Consider the following 16,591-nt stretch of genomic DNA (forward strand, 5'->3'; position numbering starts at 1 on the left):
ATTATTATTATTTACTTATACCCTGTCCATCTGGCTGGGTTTCCCCAGCCACTCTGGGTGGCTTCCAACAAGAGATTAAAAATACATTAAAACATCAATCATTAAACTTCCCTAAACAGGCCTGCCTTCAGATATAGACATAAAATACATATAGACATAAAAACCTGCCTCATGTGATTTAGCTACGTGGGCAGATCAACTTTTAGGGCATTTTTAAAAGAAGATACAAAAGGAGATAACTGAAAGCAACACTCCAACTGGATTTCCATTGAAAAATTGCTTGGCAGTCTCCATTCATGCTTTGAATTAAAGGCAGAAAGGAAGCAAGTCGCTGATTCCACGACTTGTTACTTCTGTGTTTAGTATTAGTGGATAAGCATGAAGTGTGCCATAAATAAAGCAGGGTGGAAGGCATCAGTAACCCTCTTGTAGCTATGAATGTTCTTTAGTCAGCAATCTCTAATGGTTTTGTATCTCAAATCAGAGCAATGATTTAAAAGGAGAGTGTAAATACTTAAGGTATTTTGATATTTCCCTTGGTGGTTGAACAGAGAGACTCTTAAATTCACATTACATTTCTTTGATATTGTACAATTTGCATTATTTCTCTACAAAAGTCTCGCTATTTAATGGGCTTATTTTGCTTTAATTAAGTTTGAATTGTTCAGCCACTTAAAAAGACGTTTTTTTAATCAGCAGCCGGTATCAAAATTAATGAATAGCAATTAGCTGAAACATTCTTGCTGAAGACTTTTGATCTAAAACCAATAGGTTAGTGCTTGCTGTGTAAAACCCAGAAATGAAGTACAAATGTTTGGTACAATTTTGAGAGAACTACTGCCTCCTTCAGCCAGATTCAACAAACCCGGTGTGCTAGCATAAGCCAGAGTAATGACTCCCCCTAGTGCAATTGGCTTTCCCTCTTCTCTCCCCCTTGTGCCGTCCCTAGATCCACTCTAGAGGATTGGGAGAAACTCCAGAACGGTGGGGTGGGGGTGGGGCAAGAAGGGAGATTGTTTCATCTAGCAAGCAGAAATGCTTGTTCTGATAAAACTATCATAGCACAATGTTGAATTCCCTGGTCCACTTTTAAGTATATGAAGTGATCCATTACCGTTCACTACTGTATTATTGTGTATGCTTACCTCAGAGTGAAATAAAAATGTTGCACCATAAAATTCCAGTTGGAACTATTGATTGGAAAGTGAGTGGTTATTTTACTATAGGGTGTTTGACCATCCTTCCACATGCTGTTTCCTTGGTAAAGATTACCAGATTTTTAGAAGACATCTGAAGGCAGCCCTGTTTAGGGAAGCTTTTAATGTTTGATGTATTACAGTATTTTAATATTTTTTTTGGAAGCCACCCAGAGTGGCTGGGGAAGCCCAGCCAGATGGACGGAGTATAAATAAATTATTATTATTATTATTATTATTATTATTATTATTATTATTATTTATTATTATTATTACCCATTCAATTTATTGCTTGCAGTCCTCTGCTTTTGTGTTGAGCCTTGTTTGGTCACATACCAGCTGGGAGAAGTTGAGGGTGCATTCAGACCCCCTTTTATTCTGTTTCCCCAGTGTTTGCTTACCTGATAATTTCCACATTTTATGGAATCTTTCACATGGTGTAAATGCCACTTCTGCAAATCTAGCAGATGTTTTGCACTCATTTCCATGTCAATTGCTTCCAGAAAAAAACACACACAACTGTTTGCAACGTTGTTGACCTAGACAATTACAAGAGTTTTGCACTGCAATTTTCCTGCCGTTTTCATGAATGATGGTGTGTGATGAAATTTGGAGGGTACAGTTCTTTCCTTCCATTTTCATTGGTTATCATGGGGAAACAGAAACACGTGCATAAAGGGTGGTGGCATGTTCCAATGATGTCACACAATGCCCACTGGTGTAAATAAAATTTAGTGTGACATGGGGTGGCATATCACTCAGAAGGCTACAGTTCCACAGTGTAGCAGCCAGTGCCATGTAAAGGGGAATGTTAGAATCCAGGACAGCAGTGCTATCATCATAACCAGGAAGACATAATGCAGTAATCCCAAAGTCTAAATGCAGCCTGAGTCTCCTTTTCTGGATGGATCAACAAATGCTTCTGTTAGGGAAACCAGAGTGTAGAATAGCTTCAGATCTACTGTAGTTCAACTGCGGCTTATAAACCTCCCTACAGTTTGGTCACTTATTCACCCCCAAAGACCTTCCAACAGTATTTGATGGTGTTGATTGTTCATGACTTAGCTGAGAACCCAGATGGGAATTTTCAAGGTTGTTCTTCAGTGGTACCAACCGCTCTTGATAAGGAACATGAAAAGACCAGTGATACCAGTGGATAGACAGAAGGGGAGGGCTATTGCTTTCATGTCCTGCTCTGCAGTTTCCCAAAGGCATTGGTGAATCCCACAAAGATCCTATAGATCGGGGTGTCCAACCGGTCGATCGTGATTGATCCCCGGGAGCTTTGAGTTGATCATGGTTGATCGTGGGCTCTTTTTCCTTTGCGTGGAAAAAAGAGGATCTGCCACTGCTCCCTTGCCCCGTCCTCCATTCACACATGATCTCTAGAATGGAAGATGGAGTTTTTGTTGTGAGGCTGTTTGTTTCCTGATCGATCTTTTGGTGAGTGACTTTTTCCTTTCCCCCCTAAAGAAAGCTTAATATTTTGACCTGCCCTTCTGAGAAAAGCTCAACAACTTTGACTTTCCTCCCTTAAAAAAGCTCAACACTGCCAGTTTTTTATTCTGTGAGTAGATCCCAGTCTCTTGGGAATTTGACATCTCTGTTACAGATAACTACTAACAGTAAGCCCCAGTCATTTGGTGATAAGGAGTGTGGAGCCCAACTGCAAGTGAAACCACTTCCATAGAAGCCACAGTGCATGAAGAGTTCATCTTCAGCACCTTCTTGGCCTTAGGCTTAGGTGATTACATTTCTATAATCTTTTTACTCCCAAGTACTCCAGTCTGGGAATTACAATTGAGCCAAAGTCCTCCCAATCTACCCCCAATGCTAAAGGTGGCAATAGTTGCTAAACCAGTAAGGTCCTTTTGATTGCACAAGGCTTCCCCCAACAGAAGCAGAGCTGAATTGTGCCACAGAGGAAAAACAAAAGGAAGAGATAAACAGGGAAATATTCAAACAGAGATGAGCCTGAATTTGAACTCACTGAGATAACAGCAAAATTTCCATTCTCAGATGAAGAAACAGGATCTAGGCTATGGCGATCAATATGAAAGATCAAAAGAACAGTCAGAGATCAAACTAAAAAATTTCAAAGAGAGCCGACGAAATCAAAGAGAGAAAAATTCAAGAAAGCAGAGCAGAGCAGCAGAAATGGGTGTTCAATAGAGCAGCAGTACTTTTCTGTTCTTAGCATTGTTTTCTTAAAAGTAGCAGGCCTGAAAGTAATGTCCAAAAATCCGATTCCATTGGTAAAATCTCTATGCATTCAATCAACATAAATCTAAAGAAATTTTGGGGAACTGTATTTATGTTAAAGATTAAAATAAAAGTCAATTTCATTTTTACCAAAGTTGTTTTGGGAAATTGTACAAACAATATGAGAGAGACTTTTAAGTGAAACAGTAAATTTAGCCAAGCATATTTTCCCCTTAAGCTGTCAGTTGAATTCAGGTTGTTATTTTGAAGAATCAAGTCAATATTTAGAAGTTGCCCTTTTGTTTTATTGTTCTTGCCATTCAGTCAGTTCTGTGACCTTTTCATTTCTTGTTCCAGAGAGAGAGAGAGAGAGAGAGAGAGAGAGAGAGAGGGAAAACAAAAGCACATAAGAGATAGAAACAAAAAAAGTAATTACTGATGATTGATTTGTTGGCAGAAGATAAAATTTTCAGAAAACTATTGCAATGTGAGTAGTTTATATTGAGCACAATCTTCCAGACACTGCTACTTTTCAACCACAATCAACCACAATTTTGTGGAGTTTTCCATCCAGATCATTAGAAAGGAATGGGACAGTACCATTGGTACCATTGGTACTTATCCATTAATGAGTTTTATTTCCGTTATAATTACTTCCTGACAATCATAGTAGTTTGGTAGAGAAGAGGAGCTATTTTTAAATTGTTGTAGTACAAAAATGTGTGTATTGTTTAAAATTTAGCACATTTGTTTTGATTTGATATGCAGTGCAAAATTTGACCTTCAAAATAAACAAGTTAAAATAGTTCAGCTTTGCTCACTTTTCTTCTTCTAATGAATTTCATATCTTACACTGAAGGAGTGAGGACCAGGGGTCCACCTGGGTCCACTTTGGAGAGCCAGGCTGGAGCCATTTTATAGCTGAAAGCCATCTTAGAGAGCAAACTAAAAGCTAAAAAGACATTTCTCTCTCTCCCCTGCTTGCCCCTGCTTGCAAGAACAATATTTTTGCAACACAGCGAGTTTGCAAGAGGATGAGGTCAGGGGATTTTGCTAGTAGTTGAGCTGTTTCTGAGAAACTGTCTGTTTGCCCAGGATGTCTGCCCACCGCAGGATTCTAAATGCAGACCTAGGCCTGAACTTGTTAAAACCACAGTCCCCTTTTCTGAGAAACAGGGGGGGTCAAGTGGTATTTGCTGGAACGAGTAAATAGGTCAGAGATTTTAAGCCATCAGTGCCACCTAATGGAGAAAGCAGTTTGGAACCAAAAGGCCACCACCAATTTTCTAATTGGTAGAGCTTTAATGAATATGCATAAAGGAGGATGTCTGGGAGGTGGAAAGGGGGGCTGAGCTGTTGCTTTGCCTTAGGGCATAAAAGTTGTCTGCATCTGACTGACGGGGGGCATTCTCTCATTTCTTCCTGAATGCACCCCTTTTTGTATTTTGTCTGACAAAATTCAAACTGAATAAAAGACTTTTTTTAAAGAAATATTGCTGCCTGGATTTTTCCATTCTGGTCTGTATTCTGAAGTCCCCAACATTTCTGGTGCCTGCGTGACTCGGATAGGGACCTTAAGTCCTCAAAAAGACCAGAAGGCAGCTCCCTTGTCCTTTTCTAGGCAGGGCACAGGGGAGGGGGCAACCGGCCGCTTGCTCCTGGCGCCACCGAGGCTTTTCTTCGGAGGAGGGCGAAGCCAATTTGACCCTCCTGCTGGATCCTGTGAGAGGAGACAACGGATTGAAGGACCGAGGTTGACAGGACAGGGCAGGAGGAACCAGCCGGCTGGGGTGAGTACATGGCAAAGGGCCCTGAGGACAGAGGAAGGCAAACCCCCTTGTAATTAAGGGGAAGGGACATCCTGATCACATGTCCAGCGTGCTTGGTGGCAGTAAGGGAAGGATTGGCCCCTGATACCCACCCACGCTTAAGGATTTAAAAGAAGGAAGAAGGAAATGGGGCAGAGGGAATTGGTGTTGGTGTTTGTGTTTTGTATGTTGTATGTCAGATACTCCAGTGCATGAATTGTGAATGAGCGGTCAGGGCTTAGCGTCCCTTTGGCCAAGCGAGTGCAGGGTTGTGCATTTCCTAGTAGGGCGACCTCACCTAGGTCACAACCTGAAGTGTGTGGAGAGTGGAAGGAATTTTGAAACCCGGTTAGGAGCGGAGTATCTGAAAAAAAATGGGGTCTGAAGCAAGCCAATGTAGTCCTTTTGAATGCTTTTGATTTGGCCCAAATTACTTACAATCAGAGAGAGGAGGCCTCAAAGGAATAACCACCCCCAAGCTTTTCTGATGTCTACTCCTCAGTCAGCAGGCATCAAATCTTTCAGAAACATAGGGGCCCTAGCTGGGACAGGGCAACAAGGAGTATCTTTTGAGGCTGAGGACCTACTTAGAGAAGAGTTTCAGACTCAGATTCAGCTTTGGGAGCGATGGAGGGGATCGCTCGAGAGATCCCTTAGGTTATTCAAGTTGGTATATTGCACTAGAATGCATACAAACCTTTCAGATCTCTGGACCTCAATGAAGGCAAGAGTTCAGCTAGGCAAAGCTGGAGGACTCTCTCCTGAGTTGTGGCTTTGGTAGCAAGGCAAGCCTCCTAGTTTCTCCAAAGCCCATCACTGAACTGGGAAGCACATGAGCCTCGCAGACCTCCAACAGTTTTGATCCCTATAGTAGCTATAGCTTGACCAGGGAGGGCAACCTAAATCCCAGAACTTAGCTAGGGAAGAGCTGGGTACCTCTGTGACCAGCGGCAGTTTGGAACACATCAGGGAAACCACCAGCAGCCCCCTAGCTTCTCTGATGACCAGTGAGAGGTGGTCTATGGCTAGGAATTACGAAATGCTTTCAGACCTATAGCAGTTACAGTTGAGACAGGGAGGGCAATTTAATTGGTGCCCTTAACCAGGCACCAGCTGGATGGCTCAGAGCTCAGGTGTGTCTCAGAGAACACTGTAACAGACCCCTAGTTTGAGGCTCAGGCAGAGGAGCCTCAAGAGAAGACCTGCATCTCTGTGGCCACCACAGTTGACAAGTTAGTTGCCACAGAAAAGGATGAAGGAAGAGATGAAGAATAAGCCAGACACCTGAAGCTGACACAGGGTGTGAGCAGCCAGTGGCAGGTGTCTGCTGGGAGAACTATTAGAAGTTAAAACAAACAAACAAACAAAAAAAAAACTGCACAAAACAGAAGGAGGAAGAAGAGCTTTCTCCATTTAACTTGGATGAGTTTGTGAACATGGATGAAGTTCTAGAGGTTCACGTAATAATAGAGAACCCCCCCCCCGGCTGAAGAAATATAAGACTGATCAATGCAAAATTATGGCCCTTAGGACTGAAATTAAAGGAACACAGGCAGGAAAATGTCTGTTCCCAGTGCCGTGGTGGCCCCCTTGGGAGGACAGGGACAGCCCCATGTCCCCAATGCTCCACCGTTGCCCCACTATGTGGCCCCAGGAGCCGAAGCAATAGGAAAGGGGGGGCTGCCAGACACCCCAGAAGTAGACAAGGCAGAGCCCAACGACCAGACCCTGGAGGAAATATACCCCAAAGTTAAAGAATTGAGGGAAAGGATGAACAAATACAGAAGTTCGACCACTATGTATTGAGAAGCTGAAAAAGCTTATCACAATGCTCGAGCCAAAGCATTGGGGGAGTACATAAAGCGGTCCAGGTCCACCGCAGAGGCAGGAGAAGCAGAAGTCCTGACCCCCCCTTCGTGTAGTTTGGGACAAGCCGCTCCCTGCTCCCCCCCTTCACCCTCCAATACGTCCCCTTCACCACCACTGATTTCGATGAATTGGAAGACCCACACCCCTGCATTCACTGAAAAACCCCAGGCAATGGTGGACTTGCTGTCCTCCATATTTGCAGCAGCTGAGGGAAGCCTCCAGGACCAAGGTGGAGGAGCTGCAGCACCAGATGGCAGAGCTTTCCTCTCTGGCTGCCAAAAGAGACCCAGGGGAGCTGGGGAGGCTTAAGGAGAAGGTCCGAGCGCTGAGCGGGGAACAGGAGCAGGAGCAGGAGCAGGAGCAGGCCCACCTGAGGCTACAGGCCGAGCAGCAGAAGGTGGCAGAACTGGAGGCTCAGGTGAAGCACCTGAACAGCAAGCACCAAGGAGCACTGGCTGAGCTCCAGGCGGACTTGGCTCGTGCCACGTTGCAGGCTTAAGGAGAAGGAGGGCATAGAGGACCAGGTCCGGGCAGAGATTGCCTCTCTGCAGGAGAAGGTGGCTGTGGCTCAGAGGGAGGCTGCCCAGAGCCTGGCCAAAGGAAAGAAGGAGGGGAAGCGTAAGGTAGCCGAGCTGGAGGCTCAAGTGAGGCTGCCAGGGGATCAGCGCCATAAGGACCTGAGTGCAGCTGAGTCCAGCCTCTCTAGCACCAGGGCAGCCCTGAAGGAGAGGGCACTGCGACCCGAGGAAAAAAAAAAAGCTATTTGCTGCATGAAGGAAGCCCACTGACCTGTCTAGGGTGACTGCCGTCGTACAGAGGTCTGATGAATCTCCGGGCGATTTCTTGGAACGCCTGATGGAGGCATACAGAATTTGGACCCCCTTTGACCCTGAACTCCCTGCACATGAGTTAATGGTAAATGCCTCCTTCATAGGACAATGTGCAAAGGACATTAGAACCAAAATCCAAAACAGCCTGGGTTCCAGGGCATGTCCAGATCTCAGATCATGGCCATCGCCCAGAAGGTGTTTGAACAAAGAGGAGAGGCTGAGAAGAGGGAGAAAAAGCAGTGGAGGAAAGAAAAGGCAGCAGTGTTAGGCACGGCAATGGCTCACAGCCCAGGGACCCGAGGGGTCCGCCGTAGCCATTCAGAGACCCGCGGCCAAGGGGGAGGAAGATGCCTGCTCAGCAACAGCAAGGCCATGAGAGTTACCCCTGTGAAAGGCTGCATGGAGCCAATTGGGAAGCCTGGTCAAAACGCATGTACTACTGGCTGGCAGAAAAGCAGCTATGGGAAAGTACACAGGCTGAAACAGGCTTTGCCCAGCCCATTAAGAAGTTTACAGGCGCAGTGGAGGCTTGTGAAGCAGGCGTGGCTGATGCTCTAGAGAAGCCCTGGGTTGCGTGGCAGGGACTGAAGACGGCATGTTAGGCCGCAGTAGAAGCCAGACCAGAGGGACCTGGAAGCCCAGAAGGGGCTGTGGGACGCCCAGAAAGCCCAGAGGGGCCTAGAGGATGCCCAGAAAGAGTACCAAGCCCAGAGGGGGCTGAGGCTGCTTTGGGAAGTTGTTTCTACGGTTCAACGCATCTGTGTGATGGACTGTGTGTTGGAAAAAGGCTGAGAAGGCAGCTGCAAGTTGTTTCTCAGGCAGCAGAGCACCCAAAAGTGGGGGTGCAGGCCAGGGAAGCCATTCCAAGACCTCTGAGAAGGCCAAGTCCAACAGCAAAAGGCATTGTCCTGCAATTGGCAGCTGGATGCAAGGCTAACATCTATACAGATTCCAAATATGCCTTCTTAACCCTGCATGCGCATGGCGCCCTATGGAAAGAGCGGGGCTTGATTGGAGCCCACGGGAAAGCTCTGAAATACGGTCCAGAAGTTGAGACATTACTGGAAGCTGTATGGGCCCCCGAAGAGATTGCTGTGATGCACTGCAAAGGCCATGGTAGAGGTCGGGACATGGTCACTAGAGGCAACCGGAAAGCAGATAATGCAGCTCATGAGGCAGCTCTGAAACCTCCACCAGTGGTCACCGCAGCCCTCATCCCAGAATTCACTCCAGACGATGTGGAACCGCGTTACACCCTTGATGAACATCAGTGGGCACGTCAAGAAGGAGCAAAGCTCCAGGAAGGACCAGACAACCGTGTTTTTGTCCCACAGCATCTGGCCAGTGTCATTGTGAAGAATTGCCACGAATCCACCCATTTGGGAGGCCCAGCTGCTGAAGCACACCTTGGGAGAATACTCTACATCATCTCAACTAACTAACTGCTGCTATATCCAAAAGGTGTGTCGTGTGTGTTTGCTTCCTTTCCAGGTATTTCTTCCAGTCTCGCTGAGCCGGTTCACCAGTTCCAACAGGGTGACAGCGTCTGGCGACCCCCTCATCCCCAACTAGCCGAGGTGATCCCCTGGGTACATCACACGCGTCTGAAGAAGTCAGAGGGTGTCTGGACTTGCAAGAGAAATCCTGCTGACCCTCTGAAGCTGATCATCACCTTGTGTCTGACGCTACCGGGAATGCGCGTTGGGCCACGGGCAACGAGATCCTGCAGCTGATCATCACAAGGACTTTCTCTTTTCTCTATTATGTTCTATATTGATTTGTTCTGTGTCTTATTGCCCTGACCCTACCGAGCCATACCAACCTTACTGGCCTGCTGGCCTCTGCTACGACTGGTTCGTCTTGCCGGTGGTAAGAGATGGCGTGCTCATTGGCTATTGGAAACAGGGGTTTGATGAGGTTGCCGTATTGAAACATCCCACTACCCCATTGTGGCTCCTCTTCCACACCACTGACCAGCGCACGTGGGTACTGCTCCTACGGGAACTTGCAGAGACGGTCGAAATCTATCGAGTTCTGGACCGCTCTTGCTGTTGTGGGGGGGGTAGCCAACTGTCAATCAGGAGGTAGAGCACTGTACCAACCCCATTTAATAGACCAGGTCCTAATCTTAATCCAGGTGTTGCATGGGACGGAACCTATCTTAATGCAAGTGTTGTAGGGGAGGGAGCCTGAATCAGGTGCACATTAAAATTGCTGAACAGGTGCCTGTAAATTCTGCAGCACCACCTCTGACAATCGTGGTGGCTCAAGCCTCCCAAAATCCCAGAATACTACCTAAACTGCTGGGCCTGGTAACTCCACACCTAATACCCTTGAATGTGGCAGGGTATTCTTGTGGCTGCATAAGAGTTGCCACCCCAGGATTTCAGCCTCCATACGTCCTGGTCAGAGGCCATGAGGGTGCGCCACCCAGTGGGACCGGCAGGTAGACAGGGCACCTAGTTCTGGAAGAATTGGATGGGAGGGGCGCCAGCGGGCAGCGTCCCCAACGTAGAAACTTGCTCTCCAGCAAATTTAGAGGCACCACTAGGACTTTTGGTATTGGGACCAGAACCCCTTGATATAGTCACCCCGTGTTTCAGGCCGTTGCAGGGGTGGATATATTCTTGTGGGTGCAACATCATTTACGTGGAAGAAGGGGCCCCTTTTGGGTATAGTATTTTCCCAGGAAACCACAGGGGTCTCCACCCACCGGGAATAGTTGGGAAGTTGATCCAAGTGGTAGGAGATTCCGAAATAAGGTGGAAAATAACCCCAGAGGCCCAAGCGTTTATAGAATACGAATATCAGTGGGCCCTTCAGCGGTAAAAGAATATTAGGAATGGCCCCGAGTATTGGTGGGAGGAACTATGGAAATATTGGGGTTGGTGGGTAGGAGTGGTATGTACTGCTCTACTTCTTTGGATGCTCCTATATTCTTGCTGGCATGAACGATATCGTATCTGGTTGGAGAACCTACCTGTGTATTGGCCAAAGCGGGAAAGAGTCCCCTGGTCTCCCATGCCAATTTTTCCCCGTCTAACCCCTACAATAGGTGGTTACAAATGGCTGAAATGGTAGCCCATTCGGCCAATAAGTCGAAATGTCTGGTATGCACCTTGGCCCCAACAGATGCCACGAGTGGACTGCCACTTCTCCCACTGCCACTTAACCGTTCCACCATTCACAAACGAGCACTGGTCAATGTCTCAGCACGTACCCATATCCTGGCTCTCTATGACCTATAGGTCCATCAATCGAAAATGATGAACCGGAACCGGTCAGCATTTTCGTGATGGAAAGGGGGGAATGAAGGAGTGAGGACCAGGGGTCCACCTGGGTCCACTTTGGAGAGCCAGGCTGGAGCCATTTTATAAGCTGAAAGCCATCTTAGAGAGCAAACTAAAAGCTAAAAAGACATTTCTCTCTCTCCCCTGCTTGCCCCTGCTTGCAAGAACAATATTTTTGCAACACAGCGAGTTTGCAAGAGGATGAGGTCAGGGGATTTTGCTAGTAGTTGAGCTGTTTCTGAGAAACTGTCTGTTTGCCCAGGATGTCTGCCCACCGCAGGATTCTAAATGCAGACCTAGGCCTGAACTTGTTAAAACCACAGTCCCCTTTTCTGAGAAACAGGGGGGGTCAAGTGGTATTTGCTGGAACGAGTAAATAGGTCAGAGATTTTAAGCCATCAGTGCCACCTAATGGAGAAAGCAGTTTGGAACCAAAAGGCCACCACCAATTTTCTAATTGGTAGAGCTTTAATGAATATGCATAAAGGAGGATGTCTGGGAGGTGGAAAGGGGGGCTGAGCTGTTGCTTTGCCTTAGGGCATAAAAGTTGTCTGCATCTGACTGACGGGGGGCATTCTCTCATTTCTTCCTGAATGCACCCCTTTTTGTATTTTGTCTGACAAAATTCAAACTGAATAAAAGACTTTTTTTAAAGAAATATTGCTGCCTGGATTTTTCCATTCTGGTCTGTATTCTGAAGTCCCCAACAACACCTCAAAAATCTCCACAGTAACCACAAATTATGCAGTTTTTGCACGAGGCATTGAACAATGGCCTTCTCAGTAAAACATGACCTCTATAAAATGGACTTTTAAATATTTCATTCAGATTTTATGTAGAATAGCAATGACCAGATTTAGTTCAATAATATTTAAGTGTAGACTGGAATGAATGTGGTGTTCTTTGTCTCTCTACAATGGAAGTTAGTTGTGAAACTGGGCAGCTTCTTTCTGTGTATCGATTGCAAAATGTAACCATTTGTTACCTGAAAATGCTGCAGGTAATGTGGTAATAAAATGGAATCTTATTGTTGAAGAATGCAAGGGGAGAAGGCAGAAAGATTTGTTTGGTGAGTGGTTGGTTCACAAATGCATGGATACTACTCGGTGATCACTGACACACACAAAAGTCATTCCCTGCTGTGACAGTAATTGAACCAGTTCAGAATATGCATCATTTAGGAGATTGAAAGCTTTCACTTTGATGCCAAACACTTCCAGTCTTAAACAATCCACAGTTCCATGTGATGGTCAAACTGAGGTAACCATGCTTACTTAAACAATGGTTTCCAGACAAGCCACCCTTCTTGAGTGTTTTGGCCTAGCAGGAATGTGTTCTCGATAATACCTCTTGCTTTCCTAGAGGAGGGGCCTGCAGGTATAGAAATGAGACTACTGTAGAAAGGTACAATTAGCATTTGTTGTCTCTGGCCTCCCCTCCACCATCACGTGGCCATTTTGGTTGCACTGGGTTCTCACCCCGGTTCTAGAAGAAGACTCCTATTGGTTTCCCCCTGAAATGCAAAAACATCTGATAATATGCAATACTTATTTATTTGCAAACAGCTGAAAAAAACCTAGATCTTGCACTAAACACATTAAAAAGCTGGAGTCTGCCTGATGACTTTACAATTTTATTAATAAACAGAAGGAAAATCCATATTTAGATCTCTTTCTCACAAGTTTGTCAGAGCGAGGGAGGTGATGTAGCCTTCGTGGCTCTGTGCCCTTAAATTTCAGTAATTAACAAAATTGGAGCAAATTTTAATCGGCAACTAAAGCTTTAGTTAAATAAGCTCATGATTAAATTGAATAATACTAGCAGTCCTGGTATAAATTATACCTCCTGCTATCTTACCCTAGTTTCAAATAACAGCTCTTTGTATTTTACAACTAAGAGAAATTAGATTGGACATGCACTCATTATGTCAGCTAGTGGAACATAAAGTGCAACTGAATGCCCTGCATAGAGTTTAATATTATGTACACTCATACTTCTCACCAGCCATTATGCAATCGGAACACCATTTTTCATTTTTCTTAAATTTAACTTGTAAACTCAGATACCAGTGTAAGACTTTTAACATGGAAAAGCTTTCAGGGATGGCAAATGTATGGCAAGCAGCAGGGAAGCAATTGAGAGCCCTCAGATCAATTACAGGATAACGGTTTGGAGCCCGGGGATTCTACAAAATGAGAAAAGGTTCTATCAACTTTTCCAGCAAGATTTTGTGGAGACTAGTGGCCCTCCAACATGGGACATGTAAGAGGTCATTGCTTCTGGACAGACTTAGAAGTGAGAACGGAAAGCCCTTAGAAGTGCTAATATTATTCTCAAGTAATTCTAGAAATTTATTTAGGAGTGATACTGTTTGTTAATACTGAACCACTTTCCATTTTTGAAAAGGATTTGCCCCAGAGTGTCCAAGGATGGCCAATTGCTGACTTGTAAAATGTTGAAACTATTAGCAGTTTGCGCCCTAAGGCCCCCAAGCCCTTCCACAGTAAATAAATTCAAACAGACACATAATTTTAGTTTAAGTTTTTGGGCAACATTTGCTCACAACTTTATTGATTACAAAACAAATTGAGCGGTATTGGCCTAGGCATTGTTCAGAGACTATAACTGACTCCTGCCTCTCTGGCTGGCAGTCTGAGAGGGTAAACACCAAACAAGGGAGCAACATTGGTGAAGATCAATTGAAGCTCACCCTGGGGTTCCTGTGGTCCTGGCATGGCCCTAGCCCCTCAAGTGGACTTCAGACAAGATCCAGGACCTCCAGATTCCTTTACCGGAATGCCCTAATTCTGGAGGGGCAGGTGATAGCTGGACATTTCTATAAACGAATGCCTAACTGCCAAACCTTACAAAGTTGTGACGATTGCTAAGGGGGTAGGCGAAAACCAAGTGGCCAAAGCCAATCTGCCAAATGGAAAAATTCCTACCCAGCCCCTGCTCCAAAGCAGGTGACCCAATCCAAAGCAAGGCCAAAGCAGCAGCACCAAATTGGGGGGGGGGGAGGGGGGGTGTTCGGCAGCGTGAAGCAAGTGCCCCACCCACATCATGCTGCCACATTTATAGGACTCTGGAATCATGCCACCTGCCCCAACTGGCCCAAACAGCCAGGCACGATCCCAGGGCCCAACTGACAAGGCTTGTGCCACGCCTAGTAACAACTCACCCTGTGGGGGTGGCTTAAGGGGCTCGAGTGCAACCAGGACCCTCAATTTAGGAGGATCCCATATCTAACAGAGCAATAAAAAACACCTAGACATTGAAGGAGTCCTAAACTTGCAGTGACTTGTTGAAATGAAAGTATCCTGCTTTAACCAGCCTCTTGTGAACAGCAATGCTCCCTTCTATATAGATATCTACCATTTGTTGATGAGGTTTTTTTTGCGTGGGATGGGGTACATTCCCCTTATTGCCAGGTCATGAAGATGGTTTAAATTCAGAAACAAGAAATTGTTGTACTCTTTGAATGGGAGAAAATAATAAAACCCTCATCATTACAGTCTGATATTTTGTAATTTCATTATATCATACCTGTGAAAATCCTGATTTTGGTTATCAAAGCTTGCAGCCCACCTAGGACACCGTTTCCACAATTAGCAATTGCCTGAATGGACTATTAAATTAAACTGCAGGCACAGGAGGAGCATGATGTGAAGTGGAACTCCGGTGTGGAAGATAGGTAGACTAAGTCTGATTAAAGCTGATTAATCTCTCCTTGGCAATACCGAAGGACTTCTGAAAGATGCCGTTTAAATTGCATAACAAAATTATGCTCAGTGGCATTATTCAATACCCAGTTTCTTTCTATCTATCTATCTATCTATCTATCTATCTATCATCTATCATCTATCTATCTATCTATCTATCTATCTATCTATCTATCTATCATCTATCATCCACACACACACACACACACACACACACCACACACGTTAGAGACACTTTCCACCCTGCCCAAGTTGGATAAATTCAGCGTGTTTGTTACAGGAGTCTCCTGGCTATCACAAAAAATGGAGCCAGCCTGTTGACAAGCAGACATGTTGCAATTTATTACAGATGTTTTAATGCGAAAAGCATCAGCAAAGTTCTGTCTTTTTAAGAGCTGTCACTTAGAAGGTGCCTATTCTACCAAATAAGCCTGACAAAGCCCCGAAGCATGACTGTTTGTGACAGGGATTCCGATGCTACATGACATGAGTTTCTCCAGTATGCCAAGGGGTGATGTATCCTATCATGGGTTTTGTTCAAAAAAATGATGTAACCGTAATGTATATATTTATGCATAACAGTAGGTAAAGTTTTGGGGTGGCAGAGCTAACTTCCTTAGCTGTATTAAAGGGGAACTTTTCCACCAAATTTATGAACATATCCAGTTTGGGTTGCTTCCATGGTTGGTGCCACCACCACCACCTCTAAACATTCTGCACTTACAGTTTCAATTGCTATCATCTATCTATCTATCTATCTATCTATCTATCTATCTATCTATCTATCATCATCTATCTATCTATCTATCTATCTATCTATCTATCTATCTATCTAAACATAAGGAGAGTCCTACTGGCTCAGATAAAAAAACACCTGTCTAGTCCAGCATCCTTTTTTCCAACCAGATGCCTATGAGAAGCTCACAAGCAGTCCATGAGTGCCAGAGGACACGCCTGCTATTGTTCCTCAGCAACAAGTATTCAGAGACTTGCTGTCTCTGACCCTGGAGATATATAGCCACCACAATTAGTAGCCACTGACAACTTTATTCTCCAGAAATCTGTCTCATCCCCTTTTAAAGTCATCTGAGCCAGTGGCCGCCACATCTTCTCATGGCAGCAAATTCTATAGTTCCTGTCCGAGTGCGTCCCTCATACTCAGGTACTTTGGGCAGCAATGGTGCAGATTGGCTGAGGATAACTGGAAACTTTTCTCATTCAGACATCCAGGAAGTGATAGAGCATTCGTTCTGTATATGTCTTGGTTTCTGATTGAGAGTGTGCCAAATTGTACTGCCACCCACAGAGTAGAAGGCCAAAGAAGCTTATAGGATCCTATGCAAGGGAGCTAGAGATAGGATATTGCCTCTGTCAACCCTTTCTTAATCTCCATCTCCTTCATGATAGGAGGTTATCTCTGTCATTAGAATATTCATCTTTGAATCAATGTGAATCATTTATAGCTCGTATTCTAATAAGTCTAAGCAGCCTTGACTTCTCAGCAGACAAGACCCACAGAAATAGATGCTCTTGGTGTGAAATTCTGGTAAGTTCACAACTGTTCAATCTGTGGAATGTATGATGATGAAAACTTCTATACCGTCCTTCATCTGAAGATCACAGGGCAGTTTACAATATAAAAACACCAAAATACATACCATAATAACAAATAAA

This window comes from Podarcis cretensis (assembly GCF_951804945.1).
Source record: "Podarcis cretensis genome assembly, chromosome: 10".
In the NCBI taxonomy this organism is placed as follows: domain Eukaryota; kingdom Metazoa; phylum Chordata; class Lepidosauria; order Squamata; family Lacertidae; genus Podarcis; species Podarcis cretensis.